General features: G+C 31.8%; 1 protein-coding gene across 5 annotated transcripts in view; it reads right to left on the bottom strand.

Moving 5' to 3' along the window:
- Positions 1–18,781, bottom strand: part of LOC127712216 (zinc finger protein 33A-like) — an 81,665-nt gene that overhangs the window by 35,642 nt on the left and 27,242 nt on the right. Inside the window, exon 1 of one of the 5 annotated variants that reach the window (XM_052218522.1) lies at positions 8,437–9,097. The exons of the other annotated variants lie outside the window; for them this stretch is intronic. The gene's annotated coding sequence lies outside the window, so the exon portion shown is untranslated. Of the gene's footprint in view, positions 1–8,436; positions 9,098–18,781 lie in introns of those variants that run through there. 5 annotated transcript variants of the gene reach the window in all.

Below are 18,781 nucleotides of genomic sequence, written 5' to 3'. Positions count from 1 at the left end.
TCATGTTCCCAAAAAAACATACTGGATTTGTAGAAACTGTCATTGTAAATAAAAATTAAAAAAAAATTGTATGCAATATTGTAAAATGATACTTATTTCTAGTCCCATCTTACATTGCAGTGCATCGATGACAATGTAACAATAACACAATGTAACAGCAGACACAAATATTATTGTTACATTCGTAATTAATTGGTTCCTTACCCAACTGCATTCCGGCATTAAGTCTCCAATGTAACAATAATTATTTTATTATTGTTACATTTCTATGTAACCGTAGCCAGTGCCTTCTTCTTATGCCAGATATTTGCCTCCGTGCCTTCGAGTATATACATATGCATATAATATTGCAACTGCTGGATCCTTATCTTCATCCTCACTTTTTTTTTGTTTTACGGGTCAGGGTATTTTATTTTGTTTATAATTTTGGCGTTTATATTTGGACTATCCTACCCTCATTGCTTCGCATCACGGTGCGGAGCTATTAGTTTCAATCGATATACACGCCATCTTGAAATGATTACTTATCACATATAGATTCTGAATGGTTGCTTTATGATGCGGCTGAGATACAGCAACAGCTATTGGCTTAAATGAGATAAAGAATTACAGACTTTTCTCGTCTCAGGTTAAGACATCAAATGCCAGATTATTAACTATGTGTATTTCAGATCCGATCAACTGTCAATAATTCATGTTTGTTTTATTATGCATATATTGCACACTGAAATTCGATATTGAAATATCAAGTATTAATACGTGTTTATTTGCTTTATAGTTAATCTGCAATATGCACGATTTGTTTTGCTATACAATGTTCCTATACAATGTTTACAACAATGGATTATCTGTATCTTATAACTTTTGCAAATCTAGGCACACCTCCAGAGTCGTGTCTATTTGTAAATGTTTTAATTTTCAAAAAAATTTTAAAAGCATGGGAGTATAATGCACACTCTTAAGGTTCATCTATACACTTCCACAAAAATGGCTGTGTTTACACCATGAAATTTTCTCTGAATACAGACACAAGAGTGCACACACTGAAATGTCTCGCCTTCTTTACTAACCATTGATTTTATGTTGATAGTCCTATATACAAAGCTTTACTACAAGTAACACATAAACTTAACATGATCCAAGAAAATGAGGTCAAGGTCAGATAAACCAAACAAAAAATACATGTACACCTTAATTACAATCATTCAATCAACCAAACATAGTTGACCTATTGCTTATTGTTTTTAAGAAACAGTCTTAAACAAGAAAACTTAACATTGACCAATGAACCATGAAAATGAAGTCAAGGTCAGATGAACCATGCCAGACAGACATGTACACCTTACAATCAATTTAGGCATTAAATATAGTTGACCTATTGCTTATAGTATCTAAGAAACAAACTTAACCATCAAAACTTAACATTGACCAATGAACCATGAAAATGAGGTCAAGGTCAGATGATACCTGCCAGACAGACATATACACCTTACAATCCTTCCATACATCAAATATAGTTGATCTATTGCTTATAGTTGAAGAAAAACAGACCAAAACACAAAAGCTTAACACTGAGAAATGAACCGTGAAAATGAGGTCAAGGTCAAATAAAACCTGTGAGACTGACATGTACATCATAAAATATTTCCATACACCATTTATAGTTGACCTATTGCATATAGTATTAGAAAAAAAGACCAAAACTCAAAAACTTAACTTTGACCACTGAACCATGAAAATGAGGTCAAGGTCAGATGACACCTACCAGTTGGACATGTACACCTTACAATCATTCCATATACCAAATATAGTAGACCTACTGCTTATAGTATCTGATATATGGACTTGACCACAAAAACTTAACCTTGTTCACTGATCCATGAAATGAGGTCGAGGTCAAATGAAAATTGTCTGACGGGCATGAGGACCTTGCAAGGTACGCACATACTAAATATAGTTATCCTATTACTCATAGTAAGAAAGAAATTAACATTACAAAAAATGTTGACTTTTTTTTCAAGTAGTCACTGAACCATGAAAATGAGGTCAAGGACAATGGACATATGACAGACGGAAACTTCGTAACATAAGGCATCTATATACAAAGTATGAAGCATCCAGGTCTTCTAGCTTCTAAAATATAAAGCTTTTAAGAAGTTAGCTAACGCTGCCGCCGCCGGATCACTATCCCTATGTCGAGCTTTCTGCGACAAAAATCACAGAATTCTAAATAGTTTTAAATCCTCAGGCAGCACCTAGATATATACAAGTTGTATTCATTTTGTATTTTAAAAAGAAAAAAAACTTTTGTGGATTTTGCTGAACATTTTCTTTCGTTGCCACAGGTGGTGTAAAAATAAACAAAGTCATGTGAAATCTTTGAGATGGCCACCCTCAGGTAATGATTGTATTGTATCATATTGATTGATATGGACAACAGAGGGACAATAGAAATCTACTCACAACAAAGGTGATTTAAATAGTGTAAATGAGTGGACTGTATCAAAGAAAACTCGGGTGTTTGTAGGTACCTCGAATGATCCAATAACACCATTATTATCCAAATAACACTTGTAATGACCGATTAACACTTGAAATTTTAATATTAGCACATATTGGTGACTTTTAAACATTGATTAATAAATAATAGTATATTATTAATGTATTTTATAACTTAAAAATGATTTACAAAAAGCAGGTAAGTTCATAAAGATTATTTTAAATAAAGTGTGTACATCCAACATGGTGACCAAGGAAATCACAATGGTAGCCATGTTGGATGTACACACTAAATTTAAAACGATCTTTATGAACTTACCTGCCTTCTGTAAATCATTTTTAAGTTATAAAATACACTTATAATATAATATTATTTAATAATCAATGTTTAAAAGTCACCAATATGTACTTATATTAAAATTTCAAGTGTTATTCGGTCATTACAAGTATTATTTGGATAATAACGGTGTTATTCGGTCATTCGTGTTACCCGGTGTTTGTTTATTTCACCATCTTCTGTGGCAAGCAAAGAAAATGTTTATCAAAATCCATAAAATGTTTTAACTTTTTAGAACATAAATTGGATGTAACATTAATTTATCTAGGTGCTGCCAGGCATTAAAACTTTTAAAATTACACAGTTTTGTCTGTACTCAGAGAAAATTTCATAGTGTAAACACAGCCATTTTTGTTAAAGTGTATAGATGAACCTTAACCCTTAGAGTGCCACGCTTTTTTTGTTAGAATACCGTTGAGTGCCATGGGATAGGCCCTAGATTTGAAATTTGAACATTCAACAACGTCATAAAAGAAGCGTAATAATGCACAACGTCATGCAATTGTTTTTGTATAGAAGCAGTTCTGTTTCGACATTCAGCGTATGTCAGTTAAATTTTTTTAGGTAATGGGTACGTACATGGGCATTCAAAAGGGTTTTTATGAATTTTTGCAGGCACGTTGATCCAGTAGAGCCGCAAATAAATATTCAAAAAGTATGCAAGTTAATTTTAGACTTTCGGAAACAAAGCAATCTGAAGATATTCTATAAAATGAAGTGCAAATATATATGTATGAGGATGCACGTAAATACCACAAACACTAATATCATGAATATAATTAGATAATTTGACTTTAAATTGACTTTTATCAAAAACATTCAACTTCAAAAATGATATTTTATTGTCACTAAAATTTCCGTTTTATTGATATAAACTTTACAGGGTTACCGAATTTATTTGTGTTGTACAAATCCTTCAAATGTATACGTTTTTTTTTGCCATAGCGCTGTCCATTTCTCTTTGACTTATATGTTTTGGGTGTCCTTTTGATATCTTCTGCATCTTTTTAAAGTCAAAGTTGCTGAACTTCTTTTGCAATATTTACATGTATTCTATTCATTCGTGTACCTCAGATTTCTGGATATTTTATTTTGCTATTCATATCTCAGAGTAAAAAGCTACATATATATAATTTTTTCGATGCTGATTGTTATCTCTGCTAGTTGACTCAGACCTTATGTATCTTATCAACATGTTACCTTACTGAATAAAATATTTGCCGCTGGACACTTAGTTACAAATAAAGTAGTTAATCCATAATTTCACAAACGTGTGTACTTTCTTTAGACTTTTAATTATGCACTTTAGTCAATTATTTAATTTTTCAATTCTTTTGTTTCCGATTGATTTTGTTTTGTTTGATTTATTGTTTACTTCTAAACGCTAAGACACCGATATAAGAATTAGATTTGCAACTTTAAGTTTTAATAATACTTTTTTTTAAAGGTTTGATCGAAAAATCATTGCAGTCAAGTTGTCATTATTTTTGTTTATAGCCCACACGGTTGTCACATTTATTTTTAAGTTGAGTCTTTTATAGTAAGTATTCAAAAAATCTTTCAATTGATAACACATTAAAAACATATTATTTTGAACTCTTGTATGGTTGGATTTTAACAAACTTATGATGAGTTGAAAAAAAAGAATTGTTTGAATGTATTTGTCTATTTGATCTTTGTCTTCTTTTGTTTCTTGTTTTATTTTATCCTGATGTTATCAAGTATATTTATTTTTTACAATTCAATTTGGTTGAAATAAATAGCAAATTTTCTGACAAAAGCAATATTTGTGTTTATATCATAATAAGAGGAAAACGATTCTCATAAAGAATTTAACAAAATAGACAAAAAAAACAAAAACAAAAAACTATGACAATTATGTTTCTATAGGTACCAAGTTGATTAGAATTCCAGTCAGAATTGATCTCCCAATATTTTTTTAAAAATAAGTAGCTTTATGGGAAATATATGACAAACAAGAATGTGTCCATAGTACACGGATGAATCACTTGCACTATCATTTTCTATGTTCAGTGGACAGTGAAATTGGGGTAAAAACTCTAATTTGGCATTAAAATTAGAAAGATCATATCATAGGGAACATTTGTACTAAGTTTCAAGTTGATTGGACTTCATCAAAAACTACCTTAACCAAAAACTTTAACCTGAAGGGGGACAAACGATGAACCGATGGACGAACAGACCTAAAAATATAATGCCCCTAAGTAGGGCATAAAAAAGGGGACGATTATTTATTGCATAACTCTGTAAACGTTATCGAAACATGATTTTGCTTCTATCGTCTTTGTGCTTAACTTTATCTGTAAGGATATTTGTTTTGTTTAGCTGACGAAAGTTTTTATATAACTTCATATGCATTCAGTAAAGTTGCAGTGAAAAAAGAAACACCGAAGAAATTTATCGAATTCAAGTTAAGTCAATGAACACACCTTTTCAATAATTGATACTGGTAAATTTTCAAAAGTTACTAACTAAATAAATGTTTATTTTAATATGAATTAAAAAAAAAAATCCTCAACAAAATATAAACACGACATCATTTTTTTTTTATTAACTGAACATAAAGAATTTCATTATACAAAACATGTACCAAGCTATCAGGTGCCCTCGTTTGCCAAAAGCTAACTTTAAAAAAAATACAGAAGTTCTTCTTAAAGTGTAGGACTAAAGGGAAAGCAAGTCTTCCTTTTTAGTTTTCTTTTTCGTTAGAATAACTTTTTGAATACAGATAAAGTAGTTTATTTAATGATGAACATAAGTAATATTAGAACAAAGTTGCAACATATTTGTTTGTTGCGTAAATACTTTCACCATATCTAAAGAGAACAGTAAATAGATATAAACTATTGGCGATGAGTGTATATCTAGCACTCTTACAGGTCCCCTCTGGTTAATATTTAATTATGGTTCTTTTTCATTTTCTGGTTTCAAAGCCCAAAACCACAGAGTTGGAATAGAGTTGACACCAGCCATCTCCCGAATCCCGCAATCTAGCATTATGATGTATTGTTTATTATTACATAACGTCAAAATACCGTTGGCCTTTGTGCCTATGCCGTGACACTCAAAGGTAGTGTTTTTGAATAGGCCGGATAGGCCGTATGGCAGAGAAAAGGTTCAAGTAGAACAACATCATTTTCACTGAAACTAAATATCTATTGCATTTTATATCAATCAATATCTAAAAATACCACATTTCCAATACTAAATCAACAACCACGTGCACACATATTACTTTAAATTAGGAAAAAGCGAAGCAGTCCACGGGTTTTTAGAAAACTCAAACTTGTGATACTGATAGATTTCGAATCCGGGTCCGTTCGCACCCAATCACGTTCGCCCCCCTTTCACCTTCGCACCCTACACGTAGCACCCAAAGTCCGTTTGCACCCTACACGTTCGCGACCAATTTTTATTGGTTTTGTGTTTAATAATTTGTAAACGAGTTTTGGTAAGTGTATTGCTATAAATATATATTTTTTCATTGTTTCTAAATAAAGTGAGATTCTGACAAGGTTTTTTTTTTGTGTCATGGTAAATGTATTGCTATAAACATTTTTTTTTCATTGTTTTTAAATAAAGTGAGATTCTAACGACCAGTATTTTATTTTTGTGTTGAATAATATTTAATCTGATGTTTAGGTAAGTGTATTGCTCTATATATATCTATATATATATATATATATAAATTATTTTTTTTTATTGTTTCTAAATAAAGTGAGATTCTGACAACGTTTTTTTTAGGTGTTGATAAAATCTTAATCATGTTTTGGTAAGTGTATTGCTATAAATATTTCTTTTTTATTGTTTCAAAAGGAAATCCAGGGATTCTGACAACATTTTTTTTTATGTGTTGAATAATTCATAATCATGTTTTGGATAGTGTATTGCTATAAATATTTTTTTTCATTGTTTATGAATAATGTGAGATTCTGACACACATGAGATCAAAGGAGCCAAACTGTTAAAAAAACAATTATCTTTCATGTTTTTTATTTAAAATCTTCAAAGTTTTACTCATATCCCGCAATGGTGGTAAGTCGTGCACTTAAGGCCATTTTTTATTTTATTTTTCTGTAGACTTAGCTTTGTTTTTTTATTACTGTGTATTGTCAAGCTTGGTTACTCATAATTGTTTCTCAGTCACGGAATGTACGATGTTGTTCTATACTGCAGCAGCTGACCCGGTTTGTTTACATTCAAATTCTAATGGCTTCAAAACCACGTGACACATTGAATCGTTATATCCGATCAAATTGCTCTACTGTCAATTAGGTGATTTTATAGTACAAGGCAATTATATTATTTGTTTGTATGATATTGCTTTGAAATAGTTTGCAATAAATTGGGGGTTTATTCAATAGGAAACCTCATTATTAGCCATGAAATTCGATATCAATGGAATTTTATATGAATATTTACTTATGGTCAGAATATCGATCTCTTGACAATTGTTATAATTTTAAAAATTTAAATAAATCTTCTAAATTTTTATGGTTCTTGACTCAAGAAAATGTAACTCTTATGGAAAAACTGGGCTGTTATATTTGTGACTGTTTTGAATTAAGGAGATCAGGTATGCATAATGACACTAAGTCAAGTAAATGATTCGAGAATGAATGCATATAATGTAATTTTATTCTTTTATTCACAATATTTATGTGGTTTTTGGCTCTGATTCTGATCAATGCTAATATACTAAATATATATTTTCAAGTGACTATTATTGTTGTTGTTACCAATTATGTAAATCAATTGTATCTGATTTTATGCCCTTTATGGGCCCTGTAATTTAGGAAATAAAAATATTCTATTCTATTCTATTCGATTGAACCAATTTTTTTTTTTATGAAAAATATATGTATATTGTTTTTTATTAACCTACTCTATATTCCTGAACAAAAATATGGCATGATTATCGTTTGTTTCCCAAAGTTTTTCTTTCAATTTGGATGGTTTTTTTCGCGGGAAAATCGCATATGTTTAGAAATGTTTGTTTATTTAGAAGTGTAGAAAAAATGTATTCTGCACTAATTTTGTACGCTGGTATTAGCGTAGTGACGTCAATGCGGGGTTTTCCCGTGTGATAAGTACAATAACTAAATCCGAACGAACCAACATTATGACAGATTATAGACTACGGTAGGATACCAAGCTAATTACATGCAGTATTTACATTTAAAGCATTAGTTAAAACATTGACAACAATCATGATTTTTAAACACTAAACAATAACACCATATTAGGCTGTGTATAAATACCAATTAGCAGTAATCATACATAATTAACATTTAATAATTAATCATCAAATCAATTTAAAACAATATTTCATTTAAAAATTCCCGAATTTTTATTTATGAGAATAAAAATATTTTTATATAAACATCTACAAAATATCTAAAAATTTATCAGGTTTTTGAATAAAAAATAGGGTGCGAACGGACCTAGGGGGCGAACGTGTGGGGTGCGAACGTGTATTGGGCGCGAACGGACCCGATACCATAGATTTCTATAAGAATGATAAACTTGTCTAAGTATAAAATAAAACAAGTTCAAAGTCTGTGATTCTCTTCACTTACCCTTTCATAGAAATCAGGAGCTCATAAAACATTTCGAGGTTTCTTTGTAATTTTAGCATGTTTAAGAGTGTGAAAACGATGATTGTATGTCAGACATGACGCTACCTTGATTTTTCGGTCTTTAGCTTACATCCTGAAAAATCCTACATTTCCGGTTTACAGACTTAAATCACTTTGGATGTCTGTATGTTCATAGAATCATTTGGCGTAAAAAATAAATTTAAAACCCAAAAGAAAACAACATAATAGGTGTACAACGGACGTTAATTGTTTATAGCATTTGGCCCCAGACCACAATTAATGATCCCGCTTTTCGTTGTCATATAGTTCCCTTTAATTAAAGTGTATTTTTTATTATTTTTTTTTCTTTTCCTTTCACATACATTTCTAAGTTTTTATGGGGTGGAAATGAAAGAAGAGAGCTGAAATAAATTTTTGGATGTTTTATTTTAACTGATTTTGATATGGAAAGAGTGATAAGGCCAGGTGCAAAAAGGTATTATTTACAGTTTTCAGAACATCTCTTGACTTGTCTATAGGGGTATGGATGTGTATTGGCTAAATTCCTATGATGTATACATGCATTTTTTCTGAAAGTTGGATATATTTTTGGACTTGTACTGTACATTACACAAACAAAAAAATTGACCAAAAAAAACAGGTAATTTTTTTTTTAATGCGACAAAACGTTAAAAAGAACTAACTGAGGAATTAATTGTTGTCTGTGGCCTACTAAAACATATTTTATTTCAAAAATCATGTACATGAAATGATGCAATTCCCAGCCTTATGTCTGAGAAGTAGTCTAGATATTGATGACATCTTCAAATAAATGAAAAGCTACTTTTTGCGTTGTAGGAAGGCCCTCAGGAAGGCGCCAAAGCAACAACAACAAAAAATAGCTTGATTCATCATTTAGCGGACTCGTGAGTGGACCACCGTTTGATATTCAAAAGAGGGGGGGGCAGGTTGATTTCTTTTGGATCGATTATTTACGATTGTTTATTTTCTGCATTGTTGAAGCATGATTTTTTTATTTTCATTAAAACAAGGGACTGAATATGAATGTGAAAGGAAATGAAGTCCGTATCAATTAATTTTTTTAATATAATTTTAATGTTAAATAAATAGCTTCGCAGAGCGCAGCTGGATATGACCGCAGAGGTCCAACCCTAAACAGTTGGGACAAAAAAAAAGACACAATATTCGCACTTGATTAAGTTGATACAGGTCTGAATTTGGATTGTAATTGAATATTTATTAGTGACATATAATAGGTTTCTGACACAGAATAACTGTAGTTAAAGAACTTGAATTTGTTATTTGATTTGAATTTATATTCATTTTTTTGCTTTTGTGCAAATCAACTCATCATAGATACCAGGATTAAATTTTGTATTTACGCCAGACGCGCGTTTCGTCTACAAAAGACTCATCAGTGACACTCGAATTCAAAAAAGTTAAAAAAGCCAAATAAAGTACGAAGTTGAAGAGCATTGAGGACCAAAATTCCTTAAAGTTTTGCCAAATACAGCTAAGGTAAGCTATTCCTGAGATAGAAAACCTTAGTATTTCAAAAAATCAAAAGTTTTGTAAACAGTTAATTAATAAATATGACCATATCAATGATATCTCATGTCAGCATAGAAGTGCTGACTACTGGGCTAGTGATACCCTCGGGGAATTAAAACCCCACCAGCAGTGGCATCGACCCAGTGGTTGTTAATACTCATCATAGATACCAGGATTAAATTTTGTATTTACACCAGACGCGCGTTCGTTCAATACACTATGCGGTTGCGAATTGACCCCATCCCCCCACAAAAATTATGATCCCCCCTTTTTTGCAAAAAAAAAAAATATATTTAAAGAAATTTTCCTTTTAATTTCTGAAATCTTGAGAAAAAATCCCCCCCCCCCCTTTTTTTTTTTTTGTTTAACCTCCCCTTCCAGATAAAAAAAATCTTCCCTCAAGATATGATTAAAATCTCATTTCAAATTTCCAAGGTAGTTTGCAATCATAATAGCCCATTTAAATACATCATACAAATCTAAAATAGAAAATGACCTCCATAATCACGGCTAAAATTAAAATACCTTCGTCAGCATTTTTAAAATAGTAACTTCTAAAAATAAATTGACAGCTAATTACATCAAGACAATACAACATTTCTTTATACATAATTTAAAAGCAGTGTAAGGCAGGTATTTCAAAAGGTTGTGTTCGAATCAAACGTTTCCGATGTTGGTCCTGTTGTTAATGATAGACAAACGAGACCGGAAGAAAGAAAGAGATTTCTGTGCTAATGCGAGAAAATAAAAAAGCTAGAAAAAAAGTTAATGATTTTGAGTTCATTAGTAGATTGGAAAAGAGATATATATATATATATATATATATATATATATATATATATATATATATATATATATATATATATATATATATAGATATATATATATATATATATATAGATATATATATATATATATATAGATATATATATATATATATATAGATATATATATATATATATATATATATATATATATATATATATATATATATATATATATTATTGATTATAAGGGACTTAGTTCCTTTATTTATTATTTTCACAACTATATATATATTTCTAATATCTAAAACTTCAAACAATTTTTAAATTTATTTTTCTATTCTTAAATTAAATAAAATAATACATGTATAGTCAAGTCATTATGTACCATTTAATTAAAATAAATCATCGTCCTCCCTCTTCGGAAATGAATCTTCTGAATTCCAAACTACATATACATGTACACGGTATTAAAGTTGGACTGTAACTAGCCTCTTTTAAAAGTACTGCCAAACATATTTTGGATGAGCAGAGCGAGGCTTAAAAATTAACGAAGAATTTTGGACCATGTGAAGACCCCAAGAAGCTATAGAACAAATGATGCAAAATCGTGCTTTCTTGGCGTTTCCCAGACCGAAAACGCAAGTACTGTTTAAATAATTTTCTGACAATATTTAGGTCTCGAAGAAAAATGTATAGACACAGTGGAAGACTTTATTTTTAGGAACAACACCAATAGACCAATATGTAGGATAAAACACAAATGTAATTCCGATAGTTGAGTATGTGGCTGCTGGATTTTTTTTTTGGGGTTTCAGAATTTAAATTTTTTATACCTGTAAATTTTGTGTTTTTTTTCAAATTAAGTTAAGAGGGGCTGATTATCAGAAGTAAACTATGTCAAGTAAGTTTTTATAACACATTTCAATTACACCCTGATGTAGCTCCTAACTGGGATACAATTTAGAGTAGTTAAGTTGTAAAATTAGCTAAAAAGTCCATAACTAAAATATAACTCATGATCAAGTTTAATTTTTTTTTACTAAATTACAAAAGGAATGCAACACTAAGAGAATACAGAAGGAGAATCAATAAAAGAAAAGACAAACTCTGGAACAGACAAAACACAAAATGACAAACAATAAGACAAATACCACATAAAACTAAAAATAAATAAGAAACATGGATCCCGAAAAAAAACCAGCATTAATAAAATGGCTTAAAATCCTGTCGAGTTAATTATTTTCAATACATTGGAAGTCAGGTTTTTCATTTTCAAATTACCACAGAACAAACCATTCATTTTTGTGATTATCAAGGCTGAGTTTAATTATTTTCAAAATCATCCAGCCCCCACCCCCCCCCCCCCCCCCGCAGAATATCAAATGATCGTCCTCTAAACTAGGTTAACCTAATTATGCCACTCTTTTTTTGAATATCACTTATAATTCCTTTGTATGATACAACCATGAATTTGAGAGTCACAGAAGGGGTTTCGCTTGTTTTTCGATGCATTATTTTTAACATTGTGACGAATAGCACGTGCAATCATAGCTATTGTATTTTAACAATCATGTTTACACGGTAATAAAATATGATTTATTTGAATGCCTCAACATAGTTGTCAAAATTACGGATTCTAATAAAATATTCATAGATTTGAATGGTTAATGTTATAATTTTATTTGGGTGTATAAGCGTTGACCGAAGCACATTTGTATGAAGCGCGGAAGCTTTTTGCTTGTTTTTCAATGCATTATTTTAACATTGTCACTGAAGCACGTGCAGTCAAAGCTGTTGTATTATACACGGGAATTTAATATGATCTTGGAGTACTTCTTAGTTATTGCCAGTCAATCAAAAGAACGGATTCTGATTGATTCTTTGATAATTTGGTCACTTTTAAATTTGTCACAGATAACAAGTTGTCGAAAGAGAACAACAGAGGCGAGGGTCATGTCTACTATGATACTTCAAACGGAAGGGTTTTCCTGACTTTGACAATACACAGACATGCAACATTCAAATATTGGTACACCGAATATTGCATCTGGTACATATCGACTCATAAACCCAATAAAGAAAACATTTGACAATCTGTATAAAAAATACTGTAAAATAATGCAAACATTTTTTATGATTTATATAGAAATATTTCATGGTGCAAAGTTCATTAAAAAGGGTTGGGCGCAGCTTGATTCGACCGCAGAGGTCGAACCCTGAACAGTTGGGTAAAGTATGGACACAACATTCAAGCTTGATTCAGCACTGAATTCCGATTGTGATTAAATATTTGACACAGCATAGGTTTCTGTCACAGAATGAATGAGGTCTAAGAACTTAAAAAATTTTAATTTACCTATTCAAACCATATCATTATTATTTGCTTTTATATATAAATCAGAAATAATGTAAAATGGAAAATTTTAAAGAAAAAAAAGGAAAACAAGAGGCTCTCAAGAGCCTGAATCGCTCACCTGTATTTCAGAGGAGAAGATTTTTAAATGTTAGCAAACTTGATGAACAAATTGTGTAAAATTGTCTTTAAAGGGCAAAAACTCCTTAAGGGGTCAATTGACAATTTTGGTCATATTAACTTTTTTGTAGATCTTACTTTGCTGAACATTATTGCTGCTTACAGTTTATATATATATCTATAATGATATTCAAAAAAATTACAAAAAACTGCAAAATTTTGTTAAAACTACCAATTCGGTGGCAGCAACCCAACAATAGGTTGCTCGATTCGTCTGAAAATTTCAGAACTGATAGATCTTGACCAATTGAACAATTTTACCCCATGTCAGATTTGCTCTAAAAGCTTTAGTTTTTGAGATATAAGCCAAAAACTACATTTGACCCCATTGTTCTATTTTTAGCCATGGCGGCCATGTTTGTCGATGAATCAAAACTTCGTATGCAATTTATAAACTAGACACCCTAAGGAACATTTAATTAAAGTTTGAAGGTATTTGGCCCAGTAGTTTCAGAGGAGAAGATTTTTGAAATAGTTTACGACGACAGACGACGACGACCGACGACGGACGCCAAGTGATGGCATAAGCTCACATAGGGCCCTTCGGGCCCCGGTGAGCTAAAAAGGGTGAAAAAAAGGAAAAAAAGGGGAAACTCCCCCCCCCCCCAATTTTTTGCACCCCCTTATGATTCATCACCCCCAAACTCAATCCCAGCCTTCCCCTTGTGGTATGGAACCTTGCAGTACAATTTCAGAGAGATCTATACACCTGAACACAAGTTATTGTCTGGAAACTAGAAAAATGCTTGTTTTTTGGCCCCTTTTTGGCCCCAAATTCCTAAACGTTTTGGGCAATTACCCCCAAAATCAATCCCAGCATTCCCTTTGTGATATGGAACCTTGTATTCCAATGTCAGAGAGATCCATACACTAACACACAAGTTATTAGATATAAGAAGATGTGGTATAAGTGCCAATGGGGACAACTCTCCATCCAAGTCAAAATTTATAAAAGTAAACCATTATAGGTCAAAGTACGGTCTTCAACACGGAGCCTTGGCTCACACCGAACAGCAAGCTATAAAGGGCCCCATAAATATTTCTTGCTATTGCGCAATACTGTACAATTGACAATTTCTTGCTATTGCGCAATATTGTGCTATTGGATATTTCTTGCTATTGCGCAATACTGTGCAATTGAAGATTTCTTGCTTTTGCGCAATACTGTGCAATTGAAGATTTCTTGCTATTATGCAATACTGTGCAATTGAAAATTTCTTGCTATTGCACAATACTTATTATATAATAATTTACACATCCTGTTTGGTGTGTATCTCCTACCATATCATTATTATTTGCTTTTAAATATAAATCAGAAATAACCAACTTAAAATGGAAAATTTTAAAAGAAAAAAAAAGGAAAAAAAGAAAAAAAAATGAAAAAAAAAAATCCCCCCCCCCCAAATTTTTTTTGAACCCCCTTATGATTCATCACCCCCAAACTCAATCCCAGCCTTCCCTTTGTGGTATGGTACCTTGCAGTACAATTTCAGAGAGATCCATACACTTGAACACAAGTTATTGTCTGGAAACTAGAAAAATGTGTTTTTTGGCCCCTTTTTGGCCCCAAATTCCTAAACATTTAGGGCAATTACCCCCAAACTCAAACCCAGCTTTCCCTTTGTGGTATGGAACCTTGTAGTACAATTTCAGAAAGATCCATACACTTACACACAAGTTATTGTCCTGAAACTAGAAAAATGCTTTTTTTTTTCCCCTTTTTGGCCCCTAATTCCTAAAATATTGAGGCAATTGCCCCCAACATCAATCCCAGCAATCCCAGCCTTCCCTTTGTGGTATGGTACCTTGCAGTACAATTTCAGAGAGATCCATACACTTGAACACAAGTTATTGTCTGGAAACTAGAAAAATGCCTATTTTTGGCCCCTTTTTGGCCCCCAATTCCTAAACGTTTCGGCAATTACCCCCAAACTCAATTCCAGCTTTCCCTTTGTGATATGGAACCTTGTAGTACAATTTCAGAAAGATCCATACACTTACACACAAGTTATTGTCATGAAACTAGAAAAATGCTCGTTTTTTGCCCCTTTTTTGGCCCCTAATTCCTAAAATTTTGAGGCAATTACCCCCAAAATCAATCCCAGCATTCCTTTTGTGATATGGAACCTTGTGGTACAATGTCAGAGAGATCCATACATTTACACACAAATTATGTCTGGAAGTTACAAAAATGCTTATTTTTGGCCCCTTTTTGGCCCCTAATTCCTTTACTGTTGGTACCATAACCCCCAAAATCAATCCCAACCTTCCTTTTGTGGTATTGAACCTTGTGGTACAATTTCATAGAGATCCATTCACTTAAACTAAAGTTAGAGTGCAAAAACCAATGTGTCTTCGGACGACGCCGGACGACGCCAGACGACGACGACAATGACGACGACGACGACGACGTCAACGTCATACCAATATACGACCACAAAAATTTTTTTGCGGTCGTATAAAAACTTAACATTGACCAATGAATCATGAAAATAGGTCAAGGACAAATGACACCTGCCAGACAGACATGTACACCTTACAATCATTCCATACACCAAATATAGTTGACCAATGGCTAATAGTATTAGAAAAACAGACCAAAACACAAAAACTTAACATTGACCAATGAACCGTGAAAATGAGGTCAAGGTCAGATTAAAACCTGCCAGACTGACATGTATCCCTTATAATCATTCCATACACCACATATAGCTGACCTACTGCTTGTAGTATCTGAGAAACGGACCTAATCACGTAACTTTAACCTTGATCACTGATCCATGAAATGAGGCTAAGGTCAGGTGAACCCTGTCTGATGGACATGTAGACGTTGCAAGGAACCCATATACCAAATATAGTTATCCTATTACTCATAATAAGTGAGAAATTTACATAACAAAAAAACTAAACTTTTTTTTCAAGCAGTCGCTGAACCATGAAAATAAGGTCAAGGACATTGGACATATGACAGACGGAAAGTTCGTAACATAAGGTATCTGCATACAAAGTATGAAGCATCCAGGTCTTCTACCTTCTGAAATATAAAGCTTTATACAAATAGTTTACGCCGCCGTCGCCCCCGCCGCCGCCGGATAGTAATACCTATGTCTCACTTTCTGCGACTTTCGTCGCAGGCGAGACAAAAAACGAGAAACGAGAAACACTTATGAACCACATCAACGAACGACAACTACTGAACATCAGATTCCTGACTTAGGACAGGTGCAAACAAATGCAGCGGGTTTAAACGTTTAAATGGTACCAAACCTTCACCCTTTTTATGAAACAATAGTGTAACATCACAACATAGAAAGACATACTATAATGTCTGGAACTTACAAAAATGCTTATTTTTGGCCCCTAATTCCTTAACTGTTTGTACCATAACCCCTAAAATCAATCCCAACCTTCCTTTTGTGGTATTGAACCTTATGGTAAAATTTTATAGAGATCAATTTTAACAATATAAATAAGTTAACACAGGAACAAGATTCCCCATGATAACATATATAATTGTTGTCAGACATGTTTAAATAAGAATAAATTATTAACAGTAATATCCAATTTGCTAATTAATACGACCTCATACCAAAGTATCTCAAGTAGGATTTTTTAAGTTTATAAATATAGATGGTCTTTGATGTATGACAGACATGTGATATAACCATTCAACATAACAACAGGCAGATACGGAGAACATTTTTTTCTATTATAACACTTTTTGATATAATTTGTAAGAATTTTCACTATATATATATATACTGCTGTATATTTAAGGTAGCAGAATACAAAGATTTGTTCACCCCCAATCAGACAACTTTAAACTGATGTAATTTCGTTCATCCAGCTTTAAATTTTATAAATGAGGTGCCAAAAGAAAGAAGAAAGATTAATCTTTCAAATGGTGATAATTTCATTATGACATAATAATTACATAATTAATTATTATGTAATTAGTTGCTATATTGTGATGTCCACACTTGAATGAAATTAGTTTCTTTGTTATTCATAGCATCCCAAAATATTTTATAGATTCTTGTATAACACAGTTAGTCTTCCAAAAGGGTGTCTCAGATTTTTCCTATTGTATTTCAACCTCTCACAAACCTTCAATGACGTTTGCAACCTCAATTCATAAGAGATCACTCAATTTAATTGGGTATAAAATTTGTTCTATTGATGTTTTTGGAAATCTGAGACACCCTTTTGAAGATAACTGGTCAAGGAACAACATGACTGTGTGAAAATCAGGCATATAGGCACCCATCTAGGAGCTAAATTCATTTAAAACTACATTCATGACAAAAATGAATGTGTCACAATTTAATAAATAAGGATTTTCCTACTTTTACCCCATTAACTTCAATATAAGTTACACATGTACCATGGGGATACTTCAGGATTGGCCTTTAATCATAAATCAATTAGGTTTTGACCAGTAAGAAAGCATGCCATTTCAGCAATTATAAATATACAAAGAAAATGCAAACACCCTATGCATCAGAAATCAGATCTGGCGGGAGATGTTATATCATTATTGACCTTGCTGTAAGTCGAATGCTACTGATATGGTCAAAACTCCTCCCACCATGATAAATCTTTACTATGAATGATCTCAGAAGTTTAATTACGCATTGCATTTACTTTTTTCAATATGGATTTTATTCATTTAGTACATAAAATAATATATTTAGTTTTTTTCATTGTTACAAAAAATAGGTTATGCATGTGGACACAAAATGATCAGTTGTTCAGTCTAGAGGATCTTTATGGGGGATTTCTAGAATTATAATTGTTTACAATGACAAAATGGTGTTTTACACAAAGTAGATATTTTTCATTTTTGCAGTTTGAAAATGAAATATTTAATTTGTATTTTCTTTTAAAAAGAATTCATATCTAAATATTCTCCTTACGAAATTTTAGTTTACACATCAGAAACATTAATTGTTGTACAATTACATTTGTTTAATATCTGTATATTTATATTTTGATTCCCTCTATATCTCCAAATTATTGTTTTGTTTTTTCTCCTGGCAGTTCCAATACAGAAATGTGTTTTTATTTGGAATTCACTTTCTTCATTTTTCCATAAATCCCTTATCCACCTCTTTTTCATAACTGTCATTTTTATAGCTGGTCAGTGGTCATAAAGCTATCAAATGATCCTATTGATTAACCACATAGTACTGCCCACATGTTCTTATCTTGTATCAGTCAGACACGTGCATTTGTTTATAAAACTAATTATCATCAAATCTCATTAACAGTGCAAGATATATAAATAAATTTTTCTTCTGTGGTTTTGGAATATTAAGAAGTAACAAAAACAGCTGAAAATGAAATTTTGATAAAATTTAGTTACTTTTGTATTGTGCTACCTTAAGAGCTGGAATGCTTATATGTAATGATGGCATATTAATGACAAATGCTACGAGTCAATGTATACAAAATCTATAAAAGGATGTGCCAT

Source organism: Mytilus californianus, unplaced genomic scaffold (assembly GCF_021869535.1).
Source record: "Mytilus californianus isolate M0D057914Y unplaced genomic scaffold, xbMytCali1.0.p SCAF_8, whole genome shotgun sequence".
Classification (NCBI taxonomy): Eukaryota; Metazoa; Mollusca; class Bivalvia; order Mytilida; family Mytilidae; genus Mytilus; species Mytilus californianus.
The sequence above is the reverse complement of the archived record's forward strand: the minus strand, read 5'-3'. Positions and strand labels throughout refer to the sequence as shown.